This window comes from Salvelinus fontinalis, chromosome 20 (assembly GCF_029448725.1).
Source record: "Salvelinus fontinalis isolate EN_2023a chromosome 20, ASM2944872v1, whole genome shotgun sequence".
In the NCBI taxonomy this organism is placed as follows: domain Eukaryota; kingdom Metazoa; phylum Chordata; class Actinopteri; order Salmoniformes; family Salmonidae; genus Salvelinus; species Salvelinus fontinalis.
This window is the reverse complement of record NC_074684.1, coordinates 17378458-17403994: the sequence shown is the minus strand read 5'-3', so window position 1 is coordinate 17403994 and position 25537 is coordinate 17378458. Positions and strand designations below refer to the sequence as shown.

The following is a 25537-nucleotide window of genomic DNA, read 5'->3' as shown; positions in this document are numbered from 1 at the left end:
CATTTCCGATTTTTGAAGTGTTTTACAGCGAAAACACAATATATCGTTATATTAGCTAACATCATAAGCTAGCATAAGGCAGCATTGATTCTAGTCAAGCGCTAGCCTAGCACAGTTAGCAGAGTTAGCATTCAACAGTTCGACATATATATGAAAAAGCATCCCAAATTGGGTCTTATCTTTCTTGGTACTCCATCAGAATGTTGTAACGGGGTCCAATGTCCAGTAGAGTCTTTAGTTGGGTTCCAGAACGAATTATTTCCCTCTTTGGTTAGCTAGCACGATAGCATTGCTGCGCTAGAAAGCTTTTCTTCAAAAAATTCTTCCGTCGTTTCACATCTAAAGTCCAGAATAAATTGCATTAATATAATTAAAGTATATTGAAAAAACATACTTTAGGATGATTTTGTGACATGTATCAAATAATATCGTAGTCAGGCATCATATTCAACGTTATCTACCTTGTTCCAAAAGCCGAGACCAAATTATCCTTCGCGCCCGGATTTTTTTTTTAACTGCGCAGGTCTCACAAGAAGTTGTGTTATTCAGTCCAGGGACGAGATATTCGACTCCTTTCAATTCTCACTTCCGCATTACAGTCTGAGGAACGCCTGTGACGTGTCTCTATCGTCCCAAGTCAAATGGCCTTTTATAGAGAAGGTCTTAAAGAGACACATCGCATTTTGGAAAACTCAATTCGGCTGGGAAAATGGCTGTAAAAATATTTCTGTTCGACTTAGAGAAACAATTCAAACCTTTTTAGAAACTACAGACTGTTATCTATCCAACAGTAGTAAATATATGCATATTGGAAAATAAAAAGTTTCTTAGGAGGCCGTTTGAAAATGTGCACACATTTTCCAGTTTTTTCAATATTCAGCGTGCAGCCATAACAGGTTTTAAGTGCTAGACCTCAGCTGAATCTGGTAATGAATGGTGTGGCTGTTGAACAAGTTGAGGAGACCAAATTATTTGGCGTTACCTTAGATTATAAACTGTCATGGTCAAAACATATAGATTCAATGGTTGCAAAGATGGGGAGAGGTCTAGCCGTAATAAAGAGATGCTCTGCTTTTTCGACAACACACTCCAAAAAACAAGTTCTGCAGGCTCTAGTTTTGTCTAATCTTGATTACTGTCCAGTCATGTGGTCCAGTGCGCCTAGGAAATACTTAGTTAAGCTTCTGCTGGCCCAGAACAGAGTGGCACTTTTTGCTCTTAATTGTAATCAGAGGGCTGATAAAAATACTACGCATGCCAGTTTCTCTTGGCTAAGAGTTGAGGAGAGATTGACTGCATCACTTCTTCTTTTTATAAGAAACAATGTGTTGAAAATCCCAAATTGTTTGCATAGTCAAATTACACGCAGCTCTGACACACACACTTATCCCAACAGACATGCCACCAAGGGTCTTTTCATAGTCCCCAAATCCAAAACAAATTCAAGAAAAAGTACAGTATTATATAGAGCCCTTATTGCATTGAGCTTCCTTCCATCTCATATTGTTAAAAAAACAGCAAACCTGGTTTCAAATAACAGATAAAGCAATACCTCGCGGCACAACGCCTCCCCCCTATTTGACCTAGACAGTTTGTGTGTATACATTGATATGTAGGCTACGTGTGCCCTTTTAAAATGTATGTAGTTCTGTCCTTGAGCTGTTCTTTCTAATGAGGTTCTATATTATGTAATTCTGTATTATGTTTCATGTTTTTTGTGGACCCCAGGAAGAGTAGCTGCTGCTTTTGCAACAGCTAATGGGGGATCCTAATAAAATACCAATACCTTTTGGTAGAGGGTAAAAAATTTTTTTTAAAAAGCAGACATTGACTATCCCTTTGAGCATGGTTAAGTTTGGGACTTTAATAGGATAAAAAGAAACAGAATAGAGCTAAGCACAGGCAAAATCAGAGATGAGAACATGGTTCAGTCTGTTCTCCACCAGACACAGAGACAAATTCACCATTTCAGCAGGACAATAACCTAAAACATAAGACCAAATATACACTGGAGTTGCTTACCAAGATGATATAAAATGTTTCTGAGTGGCCTAGTTACAGTTTTGACTTAAATCGTCTTGAAAATCTATGGCAAGACTTGAAATTGCCGTCTAGCAATGAACAACAAAAAAACTTGACAGAGCTTGAATTTTTGTTTTTAAGAATAATGTGCAAATATTCAGGTGTGAAAGCTCTCAGAGGCTTACAGTAATCACTGCCAAAGATGACTCTAATATGTACTGAGTCAGGGGTGGGAATACTTATATAAATTAGATATTTCTGCATTTAATTTTCAATAAATTAGCAACAATTTCTAAAAACATGTTTTCACTTTGTCATTATGGGGTATTGTGAGTAGATGGGTGAGAAAATCTACTTAATCCATTTTGAATTCAGGCTGTAACAACAAAATGTGGAATAAGTCCAGGGGTATAAATAGTTTCTGAAAGCACTGTACATGTTTTGTTTTCCTTGATTATTAATTTTAAGAGTTTGTCATGATAATCAATTGTTTCATCAATATTTTATACGCATGTATATAAGACATGTTTTATGTATATTTGTATGGACTACACCTAATATATAGAATAGAAGAGGCATTTTAATTTCATTGAATTTCACTGAATTCAATTATATTTCCTTGAATTAAAATTTGAATTGCAATTCTGTATACGATTTACTACTTCAATTCAAACTCAAGAATTTAATTGGAATTTGAGGCATTCTCAATTAAATTCTGAACTGAGCACAAGCCTTGCACATACACACATCATTGATATGGCCAGTGTCAACAGCAGCTAGTGCTCTGGTGTATAGTTCAGTGTGCTGCATTCCTGACGGGGGGCCACTGTGACGGGCCACTGTGACTGGCGTTATTCAGGACCTCTCAGGCCAATTCTCGCCCCCCGTGTCCCCTCCACCACCGCCACCACCCTCTCCCAGCTCACTCAAGCTTTGATCCAAAGGCACCGAAACAAGCCGCTATTGTCACAGCACAGAAACCCAGGGAAGCCGCGCAGCGCGCAGGGCGGCCCTAATCCCCACTAGCCTCATTTGCAGCATTTCACCTCGAATCAGAGCCTCCAACACAGGCCAAAATAGCAGCCCCTTACAATTCAACCCAGGCTGGAAAGGTAATACCTTATAAACAGTCCAGCAAATAACACAAACACCTCAGAAGTCAAAACACCAGCACCATAGACAGGCCAAAACAAGACTGCAACTAACTTAAGACACATGCCAAAACACTGCATGCACACACCCACATTCACAAACAATAGCGTCAACAGCAACAAAAGCTTCACATCTCACCCTCTGAAATTTCCCTACAGTCCATCCTGCCTTCAGGACAATTTTACAATTTGATTTTACTAGGCAAGTCATTTCAGAACAAATTATTATTTACAATGACGGTCTACCCTGGCCAAACCCTGACCTGGGCGACGCTGGGCCAATTGTGCGCCGCCCTATGGGACTCCCTATCACGGCCGGTTGTGATACAGACTGGAATTGAACCAGGGTCTGTAGTGATGCCTCTAGTGCATTAGACCACTGTGCCACTCGGGAGCAAAGGCCTAGATGGGCCTTTCCATATGAATGTATGAGACTTATACAGACTGATAGTTTGGTGCCAGTGGTCAATGAGATGATTCTGTTGTCGACCATTATTTAATGAGCACATGTTTACTGTGGTTGGTTCTCTCACACAATGGTCTGCTCAACTTAATGAACCAGATTCTCCAATACAAGCCTCGATGCCAGCGAAATACGTTTTACATTGAAGCCGAGCATTGAAGCCACATAACAATGGTTTCCAGACATTATAGAAATCTACACTGAAATTAGCATTTGATGTGCAGGCAGCTATAGTTAGGGTCAGCCCAGTCCGCTGAAGCTCATTTTTAAAAATGTAACCTTCATTTAACTAGTCACAGCGCAGAGGTTTGAAAACATCTCTGTGTTCTTGCACTACTGTATCCCTGTGCCATGTTCTTCCCTACAGTACTGTATCTCTGTGCCATGTTCTTACCTACAGTACTGTATCCCTGTGCCATGTTCTTACCTACAGTAATGTATCTCTGTGCCATGTTCTTACCTACAGTAATGTATCTCTGTGCCATGTTCTTACCTACAGTACTGTATCCCTGTGCCATGTTCTTCCCTACAGTAATGTATCTCTGTGCCATGTTCTTCCCTACAGTACTGTATCCCTGTGCCATGTTCTTACCTACAGTAATGTATCTCTGTGCCATGTTCTTCCCTACAGTACTGTATCCCTGTGCCATGTTCTTCCCTACAGTACTGTATCCCTGTGCCATGTTCTTCCCTACAGTACTGTATCCCTGTGCCATGTTCTTCCCTACAGTAATGTATCTCTGTGCCATGTTCTTACCTACAGTACTGTATCCCTGTGCCATGTTCTTACCTACAGTACTGTATCCCTGTGCAGTGTTCTTCCCTACAGTACTGTATCCCTGTGCAGTGTTCTTCCCTACAGTACTGTATCCCTGTGCAGTGTTCTTCCCTACAGTAATGTATCCCTGTGCCATGTTCTTACCTACAGTACTGTATCCCTGTGCAGTGTTCTTCCCTACAGTACTGTATCCCTGTGCAGTGTTCTTCCCTACAGTAATGTATCCCTGTGCAGTGTTCTTCCCTACAGTACTGTATCCCTGTGCAGTGTTCTTCCCTACAGTACTGTATCCCTGTGCAGTGTTCTTCCCTACAGTAATGTATCCCTGTGCCATGTTCTTACCTACAGTACTGTATCCCTGTGCAGTGTTCTTCCCTACAGTACTGTATCCCTGTGCAGTGTTCTTCCCTACAGTACTGTATCCCTGTGCAGTGTTCTTCCCTACAGTAATGTATCCCTGTGCAGTGTTCTTCCCTACAGTACTGTATCCCTGTGCAGTGTTCTTCCCTACAGTAATGTATCCCTGTGCAGTGTTCTTACCTACAGTACTGTATCCCTGTGCAGTGTTCTTCCCTACAGTACTGTATCCCTGTGCAGTGTTCTTCCCTACAGTACTGTATCCCTGTGCCATGTTCTTACCTACAGTACTGTATCCCTGTGCAGTGTTCTTCCCTACAGTACTGTATCCCTGTGCCATGTTCTTACCTACAGTACTGTATCCCTGTGCCATGTTCTTCCCTACAGTACTGTATCCCTGTGCAGTGTTCTTCCCTACAGTACTGTATCCCTGTGCCATGTTCTTACCTACAGTACTGTATCCCTGTGCCATGTTCTTCCCTACAGTACTGTATCCCTGTGCCATGTTCTTCCCTACAGTACTGTATCCCTGTGCCATGTTCTTACCTACAGTAATGTATCTCTGTGCCATGTTCTTCCCTACAGTACTGTATCCCTGTGCCATGTTCTTACCTACAGTAATGTATCTCTGTGCCATGTTCTTCCCTACAGTACTGTATCCCTGTGCCATGTTCTTACCTACAGTAATGTATCTCTGTGCCATGTTCTTACCTACAGTAATGTATCTCTATTCTGTGTTCCTACTTACATGACTGTATCTCTGTGCAGTGATCTTACCTACAGTACTGTATCTCTGTGCAGTGATCTTACCTACAGTAATGTATCCCTGTGCCATGTTCTTACCTACAGTACTGTATCTCTGTGCAGTGATCTTACCTACAGTAATGTATCCCTGTGCCATGTTCTTACCTACAGTACTGTATCCCTGTGCAGTGTTCTTACCTACAGTAATGTATCCCTGTGCAGTGTTCTTACCTACAGTACTGTATCCCTGTGCCATGTTCTTACCTACAGTAATGTATCTCTATTCTGTGTTCCTACTTACATGACTGTATCTCTGTGCAGTGTCCTTGCCTACAGTACTGTATCCCTGTGCCATGTTCTTACCTACAGTAATGTATCTCTATTCTGTGTTCCTACTTACATGACTGTATCTCTGTGCAGTGTCCTTGCCTACAGTACTGTATCCCTGTGCCATGTTCTTACCTACAGTAATGTATCTCTATTCTGTGTTCCTACTTACATGACTGTATCTCTGTGCAGTGTCCTTGCCTACAGTACTGTATCCCTGTGCCATGTTCTTACCTACAGTAATGTATCTCTATTCTGTGTTCCTACTTACATGACTGTATCTCTGTGCAGTGTCCTTGCCTACAGTACTGTATCCCTGTGCAGTGTTCTTACCTACAGTACTGTATTTCTATTCTGTGTTCCTACTTACATGACTGTATCTCTGTGCAGTGTCCTTGCCTACAGTACTGTATCCCTGTGCAGTGTTCTTACCTACAGTACTGTATTTCTATTCTGTGTTCCTGCCTACAGTACTGCTTCGGTGCCTGCATGCATCCAACTCACTGAGTCCACTAGCAGCATGCTCTCTCAGCCAAGGTAAATAATGAATGGTAGTGCCAGTCAACGATCTGATCTACAAACAAATAATGATTATCACTATGAAAGCAATCACCCAGGACTAACACCCATGAGGCAAATCATGAATCAACTGTGATGTATGTCACTTTCATCTTCACTTTCATGCCAGGTTCAGCCGTTCCAGCTCTATTGTGTATTGTGTCAAATAATTCTGCATTAGCTGCCATTAATACTATGTAATGTCACCTTATTATTAAAGTTAAAATAAACCATTCCCTCTCTCTGATTCTAGATCTGTGGTTTGGGGCAACGTTCCGTTCAGGCTCAGCTTTGCTCCTGTCCCCTCTAGCATGGCTAGTTACCTGGGACTGTGATAGCTGCTGTCCGGGTCTGGAATGTGGGTGGGTTGCTCAGGTTGGTCCTTGAAGGACGACAGTCAGCAACACCTTTGCACTGCACTAGGCTAGCACTTATGGCTTGGTTTCGCTCACCTATAGATGTGGTAGAGTTCAATGGAATTCAACCCAAACAATGGAAATGCCATGGAAACGTGTGGGGGAAAGATCCCGACTCTCCTCATTGCCCCCCAGCAAAAAACAACTTTGACTTCCACCACAGATTTCTGTATGCTAGCTATGCAACCAGCGTATATGATTGGGAGTTAGCATTTAGCAGTCACTAAACCTGAAAAGGAACAACTAAGTGTTATGCAGTGAAAACAGCCAAATATATCCAAATGAGCCAATTATTAACAACAGCCTGCCATAACAGTGTTCTGGTACTATGCTTGAATTGCTTATTCATCTCACCAAAAACAAAATCACACATTGCTGTTGGGAATCCATTACTACACTTTTTAATAGGTTTACTCTGTTTAACACCAGAACCGTGTATGTTCTCTTTGATTAATGATAAGTGAACTATTGCCAGCTTGAGGTGGAGGGTCAGGGTCTCTACTAAAGGAAGACTGACAGTCCTAGCTCTCTCATAAACACAATCCCATATTGAACTCACTGATTGAACTGAAAACAGGCAAATACAGGCGAGGGCCGAGGCAAATATACTGTTCTGTATGTAAACAGCCACACAGGCTACAACAACATATTATTTTCACAATGGAGAGCAACCATGTAGACTGGACTTGGGACGCACGAACACACAAAAACATAGCTAAGCAAACTACGAAATGGTATTAATGGGTGATTTTGTTTAGATAAAAACATAAAAGTGAGATCCAGACAGTTAGGACTTTGTTGGCCAATATAAATGTGGTCCTATACATTTGTGAAATCCTGATAATCTGATATTAAGGTGACATTTAGCTAAAGTTATCTTGCTGGCTAGCTAGTCATTTAGCATAAACATTATTTTTTTCACACCTATTAAAGGATAAATGAATCCAAAATCCAGAAACTCCCAAGTGATTCCATACATTAAAACTAGTTTGCACTCTCCCTCCCTGTAGTGCTGTACTGAAACAGCTGCAAAAAACAGGTCACTGAACTCATGATGTTGCTGAATGCAGGCCTCGCTCTGCTCCGTTGCCAATGAATTCATAATTCAGTGTGGACAAATTTGATGTTTAATGAAAGTGTTCGGCCGAATTGCTTATTAACTATCGGTTTAGAATTAACTATCGGTTTAGAGTTAGGAAATGTGTACTTTTCCACCTCAAACATTTGCGATTATTTTATATAATTATTTTTTGTAGCCGACTGCCACAGCAGCGGAGATGGGTAACTGTCACGCCCTGGCCTTAGTATTCTTTGTTTTCTTTATTATTTTAGTTAGGTCAGGGTGTGACATGGGGAATGTTTGTGTTTTGTTGGTTTTGGGTGTTTTTTATGGTAAAGGGGTTGTTGGGTATAGGATATGGGTTTGTGTGGAGTACATGTGTCTAGTGTTGTCTATGTATGTTTAGTTGTCTAGGAGAGTCTATGGTTACCTGAATGAGTTCCCAATTAGAGACAGCTGATTTCAGTTGTCTCTGATTGGGAGCCTTATTTAGGGTAGCCATAGGCTCTCATTGGTTGTGAGTAATTGTCTATGTCAGAACGTTTGTAGCCTGTGTGTGTAAGTGCACAACGTTATTTAGCTTCACGGTCGTTTGTTGTTTTGTTCGTTTTGTTAAAGTGTTTCGTGTCGTGTTTATTTTTCGTCATCTTTTAAAATAAAAGAAGATGGCTTATTTTCCAACTGCTGCGTTTTGGTCCGTCAATCCGCCACACGATCGTGACAGAATTACTCACCATAGGACCAAGCGGCATGGAAAGCGGCAACAGGACCTACCTACACAGGATTCATGGACATGGGAGGAGATACTGGATGGTAAGGGGCCGTGGGCTCAACCGGGAGAATATCGCCTTCCTCGTGAAGAGCTGGAGGCAGCTAAAGCCGAGAGGAGGCGATATGAGGAGGCAGCACGGAGACAAGGCTGGAAACCCGTGAGTACAACCCAAAAATTTCTTGGGGGGGGCCTTAAAGGGAGTGTGGCGAAGTCAGGTAGGAAACCTGCGCCTACTCCCTGTACTTACCGTGGAGAGCGAGAGTACGGGCAGACACCGTGTTACGCAGTAGAGCGCACGGTGTCTCCTGTACGCGTGCATAGCCCGGTGCGGTACATTTCAGCTCCACGTATCGGCCGGGCTAGACTGAGCGTTGAGCCGTATGTCATGAAGCCGGCCCAACGCATCTGGTCACCAGTGCGTCTCCTCGGGCCGGCGTACATGGCACCAGCCTTACGCATGGTGTCCCCGGTTCGCCTACATAGGCCGGTGCGGGTTATTCCACCTCCCCGCACTGGTCAGGCGACGGGGAGCATAGAACCAGGTAAGGTTGGGCAGGCTCGGCGTTCAAGGGAGCCAGTACGCCTACACGGTCCGGTATTTCCGGCGCCACCTCCCCGCCCCAACCCAGTACCACCAGTGCCTCCTCCACGCACTAGCTATATGGTGCGTGTCTCCAGCCCTTTACCACCAGTGTCTAAACCACGCACCAAGCCTCCTGTGTGTCCCCAGAGTCCTGTGCGTCCTGTTGCTGCTCCCCGCACTAGCCCTGAGATGCGTGTCACCAGCCCGGTGCTACCAGTCCCGGCACCACGCACCAGGCCTACAGTGCGCCTCAGCCGGCAGGAGTCTGCCGTCTGCACAGCGATGACTGAACTGCCCGTCTGCCAAGCGCCATCTGAGCCATCCGTCTCCCCAGCGCCATCTGAGCCATCCGTCTCCCCAGCGCCATCTGAGCCATCCGTCTGCAATGAGCCTGCAAAGCCGCCCGTCTGCCATGAGCCTGCAAAGCCGCCCGTCTGCCATGAGCCCACTGAGCCGTCCGCCAGACAGGAGCCGCTAGAGCCGCCAGCCAGACAGGAGCCGCTAGAGCCGTCCGTCAGACAGGATCTGCCAGAGCCGCCAACCAGACAGGATCTGCCAGAGCCGCCAACCAGACAGGATCTGCCAGAGCCGCCAACCAGACAGGAGCAGCCAGATCAGTCAGCCAGCCATGAGCAGCCAGATCCGTCAGCCAGCCATAGCAGCCAGATCCGTCAGCCAGCCATGAGCAGCCAGATCCGTCATCTAGCCATGAGCAGCCAGATCCGTCAGCTAGCCATGAGCAGCCAGATCCGTCAGCTAGCCATGAGCAGCCAGATCCGTCAGCTAGCCATGAGCAGCCAGATCCGTCAGCTAGCCATGAGCAGCCAGATCCGTCAGCTAGCCATGAGCAGCCAGATCCGTCAGCTAGCCATGAGCAGCCAGATCCGTCAGCTAGCCATGAGCAGCCAGATCCGTCAGCTAGCCATGAGCAGCCAGATCCGTCAGCTAGCCATGAGCAGCCAGATCCGTCAGCTAGCCGTGAGCAGCCAGATCCGTCAGCTAGCCGTGAGCAGCCAGATCCGTCAGCTAGCCATGAGCAGCCAGATCCGTCAGCCAGCCATGAGCAGCCAGATCCGTCAGCCAGCCATGAGCAGCCAGATCAGTCAGCCAGCCATGAGCAGTCAGATCCGTCAGCCAGCCATGAGCAGCCAGATCAGTCAGCCAGCCATGAGCAGCCAGATCCATTAGCCAGCCACGAGCAGCCAGATCTGTCAGCCAGCCATGGGCCGTCCCTCAGTTCGGAGCTGCAGTCCCTCAGTCCGGAGCTGCAGTCCCTCAGTCCGGAGCTGCAGTCCCTCAGTCCGGAGCTGCCATTCCTCAGTCCGGAGCTGCCATTCCTCAGTCCGGAGCTGCCATTCCTCAGTCCGGAGCTGCCCCTTACCCTGGTGCTGCCCCTTACCCTGGTGCTGCCCCTTACCCTGGTACTGCCCCTTACCCTGGTACTGCCCCTGACCCTGGTACTGCCCCTTACCCTGGTACTGGCCCTTAGTCCGGAGCTGTCCCTTAGTCCGGAACTGCCCCTTAATGCAATGGGGTTAATGTGGAGAGGGGTCATTTTGAAGAAGCTAAGGAGGTGGTTAGGGACTGTGGTGACGTGGGGACCACGACCAGAGCCGGAGCCGCCACCGTGGATGGAAGCCCACCCAGACCCTCCCCTAGACTGTGTAATGGTGCGCCCGGAGTTCGCACCTTAAGGGGGGGTTATGTCACGCCCTGGCCTTAGTATTCTTTGTTTTCTTTATTATTTTAGTTAGGTCAGGGTGTGACATGGGGAATGTTTGTGTTTTGTTGGTTTTGGGTGTTTTTTATGGTAAAGGGGTTGTTGGGTATAGGATATGGGTTTGTGTGGAGTACATGTGTCTAGTGTTGTCTATGTATGTTTAGTTGTCTAGGAGAGTCTATGGTTACCTGAATGAGTTCCCAATTAGAGACAGCTGATTTCGGTTGTCTCTGATTGGGAGCCTTATTTAGGGTAGCCATAGGCTCTCATTGGTTGTGAGTAATTGTCTATGTCAGAACGTTTGTAGCCTGTGTGTGTAAGTGCACAACGTTATTTAGCTTCACGGTCGTTTGTTGTTTTGTTCGTTTTGTTAAAGTGTTTCGTGTCGTGTTTATTTTTCGTCATCTTTTAAAATAAAAGAAGATGGCTTATTTTCCAACTGCTGCGTTTTGGTCCGTCAATCCGCCACACGATCGTGACAGTAACAACTGCAGATGTGCACTTGGGGGAATCCCTGAAATGTAGAAACTTCATAATATGCCCATATAAGGACCTTAATGTCACAGACAAAACACATTTTGACGGACAAGGGGCTGGTGCGGAAGTTGATAAGGGTTAGGCATATCGCAAGTAAAGTGAGTTACGCAAAGTGGATAAAGAGTTGGCAGCAAGAGCAAGCTGGTGTTCGGTCCCTATCTGCACTTCATACAGGAAAGCAAGGGAAGAAGGCACCAAATTTTACAGTTTTCCGATAAAAGATACGAGAGACGAAGATGGTTGGTAGCAATTTGAAATAGTACATATGATGTACACTACCCGCCAAAAGTTTTAGAACACCTACTCATTCAAGGGTTTTTCTTTATTGTTTTACTATTTTCTACATTGTAGAATAACAGTGAAGACATCAAAACTATGAAATAAAACATAAGGAATCATGAAGTATCCAAAACACTGTTAAACAAATCAAAATATATTTTTTATTTGAGATTCTTCAAATAGACACCCGTCACCTTGATGACAGCTTTGCACACTCTTAGCATTCTCTCAACCAGCTTCATGAGGTAATCACTAGGAAAGTATTTTATTAACACGTGTGCCTTGTTAAAAGTTAATTTGTGGAATTACTTTCCTTCTTAATGCGTTTGAACCAATCAGTTGTGTTGTGACAAGGTAAGGGGGTACAGGTATCCCTCGTTTATCGCGGGGGTTACGTTCCGAAAATGACCCGCGATAAGTGAAATCCGCGAAATAGAAAACTTTTTTTTTTTTTTACAATTAGCAACTATTACATGTATACAAATACAGTGACTCACGTGTAGGCCGTTTCACTGCTCTTCAGAGCGTTTCGTCGACATTATGGGTTTAGGAGATGTTCGAAATTACAAGATAATTTGGCCAACTTAATGTAAATTTGCCAAGCTGTTTTATGTACGTACACATAACTGCACGAGACGACAAAATGATAGCACAATTCGTAGCATGTTTTGATACAAGAAGCGGGAGTGAGTTTTTAGCGAATCAGAATGCAGAGCACAATGCACCAAAAAAAAAAAAAAATGCATTATGAAAATCCGCGAAATAGCGAATCCGCGATAAGTGAACCGCGAAGTGGCGAGGGATCACTGTATACCCGAAGATAGCCCTATTTGGAAAAAGTCCACATTATGGCAAGAACAGATCAAATAAGCAAAGAGAAACAACCAGAGGTTTGGACTCGAGTCACAAATATGCTGACTTGCAACTGGACTTTGACTTTAACACCAATGACTCGTAACTTGACTTGGACTTGAGGCTTATGACTTGACCTGAATTAATACCCTCCAAGCCCAAATATAAAAAATGTTGCTAATTTAAAAAAAATGTGCAGCGCATCAACTCTTCATTTAACGGATTACAGTTTGAATCGGACAGCAGCCAATCAAATTGTGCCAGCTGAGAAAAGGTTGTCCGAAGCATACCACAGGAACGTCGGCGGGTGAATTCAGATGGAGCCCTTGGAAAGATGATACCCCAAAATGTTATTTTGGGATATAAAGACTATGCTGTATCAACAAAAAACAGACTGCAACTTGCAATACATGCAGGAAGAAAATTACAGAGGTGGAACAATTTCCAACTTTGTTCGACATTTTAAGCTGCACAAAGAACGGTAAGTCGTGGCTAATATAGCCAACAGCTATATATTTTATTACTTTACTAGTGTAGGCTAACGTAACGTTAAATCAATGAGCCTCCACACAGTCAGTCAGTGAGGGAACGTGATCATTGCACTCAAGATTGAGCTACAACTGGCTAGGCAGTTGGTAGCCTAAATCCTGCCTGATGTTACTGCTGTTCCTAAAACTATTGACAAACGTTAGCCTACTGTAACCACACAGAGAGAGTGTGTGTGTGTGTTAAGGTTGGGCGATTGTGTACAAGCATACATTGCCCGATTGCGCCCCATAGCGATCCTCGATAGTCGATCAATATTGGGGGAGGGTGTCTTTCTCATGGCTACCCATGTATTTCTATGGAAATATAAAGTTTATTTGGAAAGTAAAAAATATATAGATATTTTAAAAGCATTCATGATTTACATAAATGTAATATACTAACTTACTCCTGTTAAAAATATGAAATTTTATTACATTTGGTGAAGAGCACATTATGACTTGTTTAGGACTCGAAACTCAAAGTTTAGGACTCAAGACTTGACTTGAGACTTGATGGTCTTGACTTGATGGTCTTGACTTGATGGTCTTGACTTGGACTTGACTGTCTTGACTTGAGACTTGAGTGCTAAGACTTAGACTTACTTGTGACTTGTAAAACAATGACTTGGTCCCACCTCTGGAAACGATAATCCATCATTACTTTAAGACATGAAGGTCATTCAATACGGAAAATGTCATGAACTTTGAAAGTTTATTCAAGTGCAGTCGCAAAAACCATCAAGTGCTATGATGAAACTGTCTCTCATGAGGACCGCCACAGTAAAGGAAGACCCAGAGTTACCTCTGCTGCAGAGGATAAGTTCATTACAGTTACCAGCCTCAGAAATTGCTTCCCAAATAAATGCTTCACTGAGTTCAAGTAACAGACATATGTCAACATCAACTGTTCAGAGGAGACTGTGTGAACCAGGCCTTCAAGGTCAAATTTCTGCAAAGAAACCACTACTAAAGGACACCAGTAAGAAGAAGTGACTTGCTTGGGCCAAGAAGCACGAGCAATAGACATTAGACCGGTGGAAATCTGTCCTTTGGTCTGATGAGTCCAAATTTGCGATTTTTGATTCCAACCGCCGTGTCTTTGAGAGACGCAGAGTAAGTGAACAGATGATCTCCGCATGTGTATTTCCCACCGTAAAGCATGGAGGAGGTGGTGTGATGGTGCATTGCTGGTGACACTGTCTGTGATTTATTTAGAATTCAAGGCACACTTAACCAGCATAGCTACCACAGCATTCTGCAGCGATACGCCATCCCACCTGGTTTGGTCTTACATTTTACATTTACATTTTAGTCATTTAGCAGACGCTCTTATCCAGAGCGACTTACAGTAGAGTGCATACATTTTATTACATTTTTTACATTTCATTACATTTTATTTTTTTTATTTTTTTTTGAGACAATGATTTTTCTACTGGCCAAACCCTCCCTAACCCGGACGACGCTATGCCAATTGTGCGTCGCCCCACGGACCTCCCGGTTGCGGCCGGCTGCGACAGAGCCTGGGCGCGAACCCAGAGACTCTGGTGGCGCAGCTAGCACTGCGATGCAGTGCCCTAGACCACTGCGCCACCCGGGAGATGGGTATCCTTAATTCACTGGCAACAGAGCAGAGCGAGGCCTGCATCCAGCAACGTCACGAGTCACGTGACCTCTTTTTAAACTATCAGTTACAGTAATGATCCCATGTTCTATCACTTCCAGGTTTGTGGCTTTGCTACCACTTCTCTCTCTGCATCATTTCCCATGGGCCTTTCTCTCTTTCACTGGGTTCCATATCTGCTTTCCCCGAACCTGACTACCGCCTACTGTTTGTTTTTGTTAACTGTCCCTTGCCATCGCCACAACAGGCCCTAACACGGAACCCAAACCGGCTGTGCGCGTGCACCATCTTGCATAAATGTATTTTGTCCCCACACACCAAACGCGATCACGACACGCAGGTTAAAATATCAAAACAAACTCTGAACCAATTACATTCATTTGGGGACAGGTTGAAAAGCATTAAACCTTTATGGCAATATAGCTAGCTAGCTAGCTTGCACTTGCTAGCTAATTTGTCCTATTTAGCTAGCTTTCTGTTGCTAGCTAATTTGTCCTGGGATATAAACATTGAGTTGTTATTTTACCTGAAATGCACAAGGTCCTCTACTCCGACAATTAAGCCACACATAAAACGGTCAACCGAATCGTTTCTAGTCATCTCTCCTCCTTCTAGGCTTTTTCTTCTCTTAACTTTATATTGCGATTGGCAACTTTCATAAATTAGGTGCATTAGCATCACCGACCTTGTTCGTCTTTCAGTCACCCACGTGGGTATAACCAATGAGGAGATGGGACGTGGGTACCTGCTTCTATAAACCAATGAGGAGATGGGAGAGGCAGGACTTGCAGCGCGATCTGCGTCAGAAATAGAACTGACTTCTATTTTAGCCCTTGGCAACGCAGACGCTCGTTGGCGCGCGAGCAGTGTGGGTGCAATAATTGAATAATATAGATTTCTAAATTTATTTTGTGACGCGAGCGGTGTAGTCAGCCTGTAAGCCCTACTTCCTGTAAGCGAGCCCAGAAAACACACACGCAGTGGCGAACTCACTCAGTCACTGGGTTATCTCCTGGCCTGGCGACAATGGGCAAATTACACTGCTCTATTGCCACTTTGTCACCACAACACATTAAAGGAAAAGGTGATGTGCATGAAAATTGTGGCTGAGCGGAGCCACTTCGCCAAAACGAGGTTGAAATAGATGGTATACAGCTACAGACGAATTTACCATTGAACTACCGCGAAAGTTTTGACTTTTTGAAGCCAGAGGATAAGTCGGATAAGTCGGATTTCACTGTTAGTTTTCCACACTATTTAAAAAAATAAATACTGACACAGTTTCCGTTAATAAAACAGACCATTGTGTATTTTTTCTGAAAGTACTGATGAGTGTACTGTTGCTTGTATGCATGCTTACTGTGACTGTCACCCCCTGATAGTGGCTACTAGCTACTTCCAAAGCCGTTGCGAAACAATAGTGCTTGGCAAGCGAGTGTGTGGGACACTGTGTCCCGGTGTTGTTGCTGTTCATGCTCTCCCCATTAGTAGACTATCACGGTGACATCGAGATGGTTACAAATATTAGTTTTTCTCGTGTAGGCTACATTAAATAAAATCCTGATAATGCCGGTGACACCGTGATACAGCTTCCTAGTGGGAAGCACCTCACGTCGGGAAGCACAACGGTGCACTGGTCATTCGCACCGGCTTGCCTTGTCGTCGTGTTTACAGAGGGCAGAAACATTAGCTAAGTGACATGTCACTGGACATCCATATAAACACTAAAGTAGCTGTCATCAAATATGAATGGGGAAACCAGTTAGTTAAAGTATATTTGTGGTCATCGCCTAGGGACTCTAGCTAGCTAACTAACTTAACTCGCTAGCTATCTGTTGCCATAACAACGAGAGAATGACTTCTGTCCAGAGCTGTATACCATCTAGTCATAACCCCAAAACAGCCCTTCCTGTCTATGTATTGGTCTGCCCATACGGCCACAGCTGAAGTGCTCTCTCAGTCACACAACATAGAGCATGATGGCACCTGTCACAAACCACTAAGCTCGCATATATGTGTTTTTCTCTCACAAACACAAGGCTAGGCTGCTTTTGAATGGCCACATAAAGCCTTGTTCTTCACGTGAGTAAATTACAATAATTTTGTACTGGTATGCAGGCTCTGTGTACTATTTAGGATTTTTCTTAAAAAGATATGTCAACATGGTCTACAACTTCATAGACTATAAGCACATTTCAAGCAGTGTCCTCAAAATTTGAGGACACAGCTTGAAAGGTCCTTCCCATATTACTCCTAAATTATCCTTTTAATTTGAATTGGTTTTAACACTCCCTAATGAAATCTAAGCCACTTTCCGAATCAGTTCCCCCTTGCATTACAATTTGCCATTGTCAAGTTCAGCTTCACAGCGTAAAATCCCTCTCGCAATCAATAATCGCCAGTGTGACGATGATGTACGTAAGTCACGATGTAGCCCAAAGATAAAGTCCAGTACAATAATACATAGCACTATAATAGATAGGTTAGCTGAACGTCACGAAAAAAGATGTGCATGCTTCAATGGGGCAGAAGACTGAGTTGTTGTGATTCTGGATGGCCAGATAGCTACCAATAATGACAACAAACTGCCATCGTAAGTGACTCGTTTCAGCTAGTTTCATCTTAATCTTGATACCATGTCTTGTTTTGAGGTGTTTTGACTGATTTCACGTCAATGCTAATATGGCTAAAATTCGCTAGCTAGCTAACCAACAAATGTAAGAAACAATACGTGCTCATTTGTGCAAATGTATTTATGTTTTCAATAAACATTGGAGACAAAATATAGTTTACATGTCAATCTATGCCAACCAGTCTGTTTTGCACACATCGGTTTTGTTGCTAAACAACTAACCCATCTATTAGGTGGATGAGTCATAAGTATGTAATACATAGGCTAGTATGAGCTAACTGAGTAACATTTAGACATCTGAATTACATGACAAAAATGCAGCCCATGTGACGGCCCCTGAAACCACATGGTCAGGGGTAGAGCTGAGTACAAACTCAACATGCTGTGGAGTGGGGGGAAAAAGAAAAGCTAAATCCAAGGTGGGTTTAAAGACACACACACACACACATAGATATTGGAGTAACCTTTGCAAGTCTCACAAATCCCTCTCTCCCCACCTAAAGCTCAATGCTGGCTGAGAAAAACTAAAAACACACCTCTAACAACACTCTGCAAAACATGTAGCTACCTACTCACTAGTTTCGAAACACAAATAGCAAGAGGCCCTTTGCCCCACCCCCCCTACTCATTATTCAGAAAACACACACACACACACACACACACACACACACACACACACACACACACACACACACAGTAACTTAAAGGTAAACAACCAGCTCAAGCCAAAAGTAAAGAGAGAAAGTGAGAGAAGAGAAAATAGGAGCAATCCAGTAAGAGATCCACGCACCTGAAGCCCAGCTCAGCTAAGCTCGGCCTAGCGTTGGCCTATATGTGTATGTGTATGTGTGTGTGACGTAGAGGAGCCCGGCAGTCAGTCAGTCAGAGGAGGAACAAGCAGGTGCCAGGCAGCAGCCTCACGGAGTGGGCTGAGAGCAAAAGAAGAAGCTGCAGTCCACGACCAGAGCACTAACTCGTCCAACAGCATGGGCTTTGGGAGAGGCAGAACACCGCCACAAGCTCTCCATTCCACAGGCTGGCTGCTATCTCCATGTCTCTTTAACTGAGCTCTCCAGGCCTCGCTCGTTCGCTCACACCAGGGTACTCTAATCACCTCCCTCACAGACAGAACAGCAATGTATGGCAATAAGAGAGAAGGACAGCCCACCACGGAGAGAAAAAGAGGGGGAGGTGGTTATGAACTCAGTCCCCAAGCACTGTGAATGGAGTGAGGGAGACTCTGTGGCAGCGAGAGGACAGTTCACAAGGAGAGACCCCTCGTGGAGGAGCCTTGGGGAGCTTAACCGCGCACGCTTTAGGAACGGACTTATCCCCCATGCTTTACTGCACACAGGACTCCCCCCCCTCCCCCTCACCCTGGCTGAAATGGTTTGCTCCATGAGAAGCTGCTCAGTCACTGTTGCCGAGTCCCTCCTCCCTGAAATATAGGACACAGCAGGAGAATGTATACGGTTTGCCTGAATGCAGTAACACAGGCCTAGCTGGGCCTGTATGTATGACTCAAAGCACCGCTTTATCTCCACTCCACTGTATCCTGAATGGTTTGCAAACAACTTGTTTCAAATTACAGCAGTAATCAAATCGGAGGCAGTTGTAGAATTAAGGCCCATCCACATACGTTGTGTGAATTTTTAAGGGACCTCAAAACGTGGGTCAGCACTGTAAGACAGAGACACAGATCATGTCAATTTAAAATAGCAAGAGTAAACACACAGAATTTCAACCATTCTGTGTATGTTTCATGCCTCATTTGGCCACGTCTCCATAGAAAGACACACTTCCCCCGGGGTGTCACGTTACCAACCTGATCCTCCTCATCGTCGCTAGAGCTGCACCCCGGTCTCTCGCGTTTGTTTCTGTCTGAAAGGCCGGATTGGACCAGAGCCCTTCACCACCCAACAGACCCCCAGGTCTCATGTCTCCCTCTAACAGGCCCTCATTCTTCAGCTAGTCCCCCTCATTAATCAGCCTGCCTGGCTGTCACACACACACACACACACACACACACTACCTGCTCACACTCACAGACCTGCCCTTCTTCAGACCCCAGTCTGAGACATCCTAGTTTCTGATTTAAAATTAGGAGAAGTCAATTCTCCACACCACTAATATTCTCACCCGCTCTCTCTCTCGCTCATACTTAAATAATTACTCAATGCCTGGCGTACCGCAATCTCCTAGCATATGTTATTTTCCAAATCACGTAAACATGTATCTGATGATTTATGCATACATACATACATTGGATGGTAACCTCATTGATTGTGTCCCAGCTTATAAATGTCTAGGCATCTGGATTGATGATAGGCTTTCCCTCAAAAAGCATGTTGATGAGTTACTTAAGAAATAAACATGTGATTTATTTATAGGAATAGGTCATCCCTTTCATTAAATAGCAGAAAACAAATAATTCAGTCGACATTCATTCCGGACGTAGACTATGGCGATATCGTCTATAAGAATGCAGCTGCCACTGTATTGAAGCCACTGGACGCAGTTTATCTTACTGCAGTACACTTTATCACGGGCGATAGTTTCAGCACACCTCACTGCATCAGAAAATAGGCTGATCCTCTTGGAAGTCTCGTAGATCGATGCATTGCACGTTTTTGTTTTGTTTATAGAGTCCTTTGCATAAACTACCACCGTACCCCACTTCTCTGTTAACCTACAGAAATAGAAGATATCAGACACCGTCTCAGGCTACCTCTGGAGATCCCTTTGATCTCAACAGAGTTAGGTAAATCTGCCTTTAGCTATTTTGCACCTTGCTTGTGGGACGGTCTACAGAGTTGGCTGAAATTGGAGAAACTGGTGCCTCTGAGACAGTTCAGCTGTGTGAGGACCTTTTTAACCAAGAATGATTCTTATAATTATATGCTTTTTTTGTTGTTGAGTGTTTGTGTTTTTTGCTTGCTTATACATTTTGTAGGCTAACGTAATTTTACATTTTTTACATTTTTACATTTTTTTTAATATAACTTTCCCCAGGTTGTTGTTGTAAATGGGAATGTATTTTCAGCCAACTCACTTGGTAAAATAAGGGATACAAATAATAATGAGTCATGGATATAGTGCCATGTTGCTCTGTGCAGCAACACGTACGTGTGTGTATGAACGTAGCGGTGGATCATAAAGCATTCCCTGCGGGCTACAGCTAAGTGAGGGGTCAGACAGGTGGCAGCTAGGCCTATGTGATGGCCCCTACCTGCAGGACAGGCCTAGCACCTGGGGCGGGGATGGAGACAGCCCGGGGGACAGGGAGCCCAGACTGGCCCTCTACCCTCCCTGCCCCTCAAAGTATTGCTCCACACTCTCGCCGTTTACACGATTTTGGATGTTTACCCAGAGGAGGAAATGGCATGGTGCAGTCAGAGTTCCTCAACACTGCTACAGTACAGCAGCAGTCCTCTCCTCAAGCTCCTAGGTGTCAGGCCCAGCCCAGCATAGGATACTACAGCAGCCTGCCTGCCAGAATGTCTAGGGGACACAGACAGTTATGGCTACAGTTCTGGTTGGCTGAAGCTTATGGCCGGGGATGACGCAACACATTATGCTTGGCTAAAGCTTATGGATAATGGCACTGATTATGGCTATGGTAACTGTTGTGGCTGTGGCGTGGGCATGGGTTTGGGCTAAAGGAAATGGTCATGGCGTGATTGGACACTTATGGCACCACTTAAAACTGCCGTTTTGGCTTTACATACACTTTAGGTAACAGTTATGACCACTGTTATGGCAACAGCTAGTATGGCTAAAATATGGTAGAGCTCTGACTGCGCCAGGCTGAGGAAATGAATACGGTGTGGCTATTTCTAAACTTTGACAGCCCTGGTCTAAAGGTATGGCTTTTTACATCACAGGATCCCTGCAGTACAGAACAAGTACATCAGTGGCATATATCCTGCATCTAAACCCACACTTACTCTGCATGATAACAAGCCAGGTATATAAGCAGCATTGCTCAGTCCCACTGACTCCCAATACTGGAATTCAGGCTTAGCTTAATGATGAGACTGAGGAGCAGATAAGAAAGTAGCTCATCAATACAACGCTCAGATCCTTGTCAGACACCTGGTGAGCTGTGAGTGTGACCCGCCTAGGTGATTACAGTAGATCATTCTGCTGTGTTGTGAGACTCGGAGCAGTTTTGGACACACACACACACACACGTGCAGAGCAGCAGGACGAGGGTGAGAAGTCACAGGCCCGAGATGCAAATGGTGGCAGTGTGTAAGTGTGTTTGTGTATGTGCACCATGTTGTGTTTGTGTGTGTGTGCGACATATCACACTGTTTCATTAGTGCTTTAGCCCTCAGAGAAAACACAAATCATTTGGGCTGAACTAATAGGCTCTCTTAAAATTAGATTGAAGACCCATTAAATGCAGAAAGAGACAGACCCATCTTATGGTGAGGTAGTGAAGCCGTTAATTCAGCCACTTTTCTAAGCAACCCATCCACCCTGCAACATCTTGAAAGAAGACTGTATTGATTCATTGAGTCACTTTAAATGGGAATGGCTAATCATATAGCCATGAATAGCCATGAATGTGTAGATAGTACTCTTTAGTTCAGGGATGGGCAACTTTAAATGGGGGGTGGGGGCCACAAAAGATATGAACACATCATGAGGGGCCTCAGTGGCTCGTGGGTCTGCGTAACCACCCCCACACATACAGTCAGAGCCAGCCCTGAACCTAAGTGAAAATGTTTTGCACCTTGGGTATTATGCTATTTTAACCCTCAACAGTAGCCTAAGTTGGGACCCTGACTGATTTGAAGTCATCAGCGTAAGGGCATTGTCTTTTTTCTCTTAACTTCTTTGGAACTGGGGGGCAGTATTGAGTAGCTTGGATGAATAAGGTGCCCAGAGTAAACTGCCTCCTACTCAGTCCTAAAAGCTAGAATATGCATATTATTAGGATATTTGGATAGAAAACACTCTGAAGTTTCTAAAACTGTTTGAATGATGTCTGTGAGTATAACAGAACTCATATGGCAGGCAAAAACATGAGAAAAAATCAAACCAGGAAGTGGGAAATCTGAGGTTTGTAGTTTTTCAAGTAATTGCCTATCGAATATACAGTGTCTATGGGGTCATATTGCATTTCCTAAGGCTTCCACTAAATGTCAACAGTCTTTAGAACCTTGTTTGATGCTTCTACTGTGAAGGAGGGGGGAATGAGAGCTGATTGAGTCAGGGGTCTGGCAGAGTGCCACGAGCTCAGTCTCGCACGCTCCCGTGAGAGTTAGCTGTGTTCCATTGCATTTCTACAGACAAGGGAATTCTCTGGTTGAAACATTATTGAAGATTTATGATAAAAACATCCTAAAGATTGATTCTATACTTCGTTTGACATGTTTCTACGAACTGTAATATGACTTTTCGTCTGAACTTTCGTCTGGACTTGCCCGCGCCTCCCGAGTTTGGATTTATGTACTAAACGCGCAAACAAAAAGGAGGTATTTGGACATAAATGATGGACTTTATCGAACAAAACAAACATTTATTGTGGAACTGGGACTCCTGGGAGTGCATTCTGATGAAGATCATCAAAGGTAAGTGAATATTTATAATGCTATTTCTGACTTCTGTTGACTCCACAACATGGCGGGTATCTGTATGGCTTGTTTTTGTGTCTGAGCGCCGTACTCAGATTATTGCATGGTGTGCTTTTTCCGAAAAGTTTTTTTTAAATCTGACACAGCGGTTGCATTAAGGAGAAGTTTATCTATAATTCCATGCATAACAATTGAATCTTTTAGCAATGTTTATTATGAGTATTTCTGTAAATTGATGTGGCTCTCTGCAAAATCACCAGATGTTTTGAAGGCAAAACATTACTGAACATAATGCGCCAATGTAAACTAAGATTTTTGGATATAAATATGAACTTTATCGAACAAAACATACATGTATTGTGTAACATGAAGTCCTATGAGTGTCATCTGATGAAGATCATCAAAGGTTAGTGATTAATTTTCTCTCTATTTCTGCTTTTTGTGACTCCTCTCTTTGGCTGGAAAAATGGCTGTGTTTTTCTGTGACTAGGTGCTGACCTAACATAATCGTTTGGTGTGCTTTCGTCGTAAAGCCTTTTTGAAATTGGACACCGTGGCTGGATTTACAACAGGTTTATCTTTAAAATGGTGTAAAATACTTGTATGTTTGAGGAATTTTAATTATGGGATTTCTGTTGTTTTGAATTTGGCGCCCTGCAATTTCCCTGGCTGTTGTTGAGGTGGACGCTAGCGTTCCGAATATCCCAAAGAGGTTAACCTATAATAAATCCAATGACATGGTGACATTTTGGTGTTCATTTCACATTGAATTCACATTAGTTGACAACTCAACCAAATGTAAAACCAAACTAGACATTGAACGGACATGTGTGCCCAGTGGGTTAATTCATGATGAACCAGTTTTCTAACAGGACTGTGTTTGCTATACTAAAAGTGGACCTTCAAGATTTAAGGTATAAAGGAAACCCAAAGAAAATACAAGACCGCACTTAAAACTTTTTTTATGTTATCCACTTTAAACATGTGTTACATAATCACTGTTAATGTTAGTGTCATATGATGAAACTTGACTTGGTGTTATTCTAAAGGAAAAATACTAAACCTTTGCCAAAGTAAATATACAATATCATGGAATCAATTTAAATGTACATTTGTACAAATGATTCAGTCATGCACCGACATACTGTAAATGATTCAGTAGATTTCATTGCGTAGTGCAATACAGTAGATAAGAGCAGGCTGGGTCAGATTTCATGTTTCCATGGCAACAGCTGAGGAGCTGTTATTAACTACCGAAACACAGCTAATCTTTAAGCACAGACAGGTGAGGGGGGAGGGAGGGCGACGCCTTGTAAAGGGAGGGGGGGTTAAGTCAGTGTGTTTGTGGGGGGTTTTTAATACCAGTTTTGATTAATCTTCTGTTGAGAAAGAACTATGCAGTTCAAACTCCATGTATAATCCCTTTCGGGAGGAATTGGTGCCTCAGTCTAGGGCATTTCAGACAGTTGTTAGGGCACCTTTTTACTGAAGAATGTGTCTGTTTTTATGATTGTGTTTTGCTTTTCATGTATTGTTGTGTATAATAAATGTATATTTGAATGTGCATATGAATGTGTAGTTTAATGTGTTTATTGTATTTTGATGTTTATTGTGGTGCTATACAGGGCTCATCTGGAAAAGAGACCTTGGTCTCAGCATTGACTCCCTGTCAAAAAGGTTAAATAAAAATAAATGGAAGAAGCAGTATTCTCCAAACGGAAACAAATGTCACAATGCTGGTTTGGTTTCCCAGTGCCAGAGTATGTTATGTAGCATATGACTCCTTTCAGTATATCATGGGTTGCTGATGCCTTGCTACAGTAATGTGATTACATGTGACAGGCAGCAGCATATAGATAGATATATGCTGCAGAGACCTAGCAGTGTTGTGCAAGGACAACAACCCCTCCCTCAACATGGGCAAGACAAAGGAGCTTATCGTGGACTACAGGAAACGGAGGACCGTACATGCCCCCATTCACATCGACGGGGCTGTAGTTCAGCGGGTCGAGAGCTTCAAGTTCCTCGGTGTCCACATGGCTAGGGACCTATCATGGTCCAAACACACCAACACAGTCAGGAAGAGGGCAAGACAACGCATCTTTCCCCCCAGGAGGCTGAAAACATTTGTCATGGGCATTTAGATCCTCAATGCTCTACAGCTGCACCATTGAGAACATCTTGACTGGCTGCATCACCGCTTGGTATGGCAACTGCTCGGCATCCAGCCGCAAGGTGCTACAGAGGGTAGGGCCAGTTAGGGCTGTGGCAGTCATGACATTTTGTCAGCCGGTTATTGTCATGCCAAAGACTGCCGGTCTCACAGTAATTGACCGTTAATTAACATAAACACGTCTAGCATCTCCAGGCCTCCACACATACAAGCCGCTGATGTGAACCTTTGGAACATCTACATTTAAAAATGGCTAATAAATAATTTAATATACACCATCACAATAAACCCATTATTTTAGGCAGGTCTAAAGAAACATTATGTAATGAAGAAAAAGTATTTCAGGAGTATGAGTTGACCTACTATATGCCTATGTTATC

At 43.9% G+C, this 25537-nt stretch overlaps 1 protein-coding gene across 2 annotated transcripts in view; it reads right to left on the bottom strand.

The window, feature by feature from the left end:
- Nucleotides 1–25537, bottom strand: part of LOC129817418 (nuclear receptor coactivator 1-like) — a 109829-nt gene that overhangs the window by 53012 nt on the left and 31280 nt on the right. Inside the window, exon 1 of one of the 2 annotated variants that reach the window (XM_055872630.1) lies at nucleotides 18190–18707. The exons of the other annotated variant lie outside the window; for it this stretch is intronic. The gene's annotated coding sequence lies outside the window, so the exon portion shown is untranslated. Of the gene's footprint in view, nucleotides 1–18189; nucleotides 18708–25537 lie in introns of those variants that run through there. 2 annotated transcript variants of the gene reach the window in all.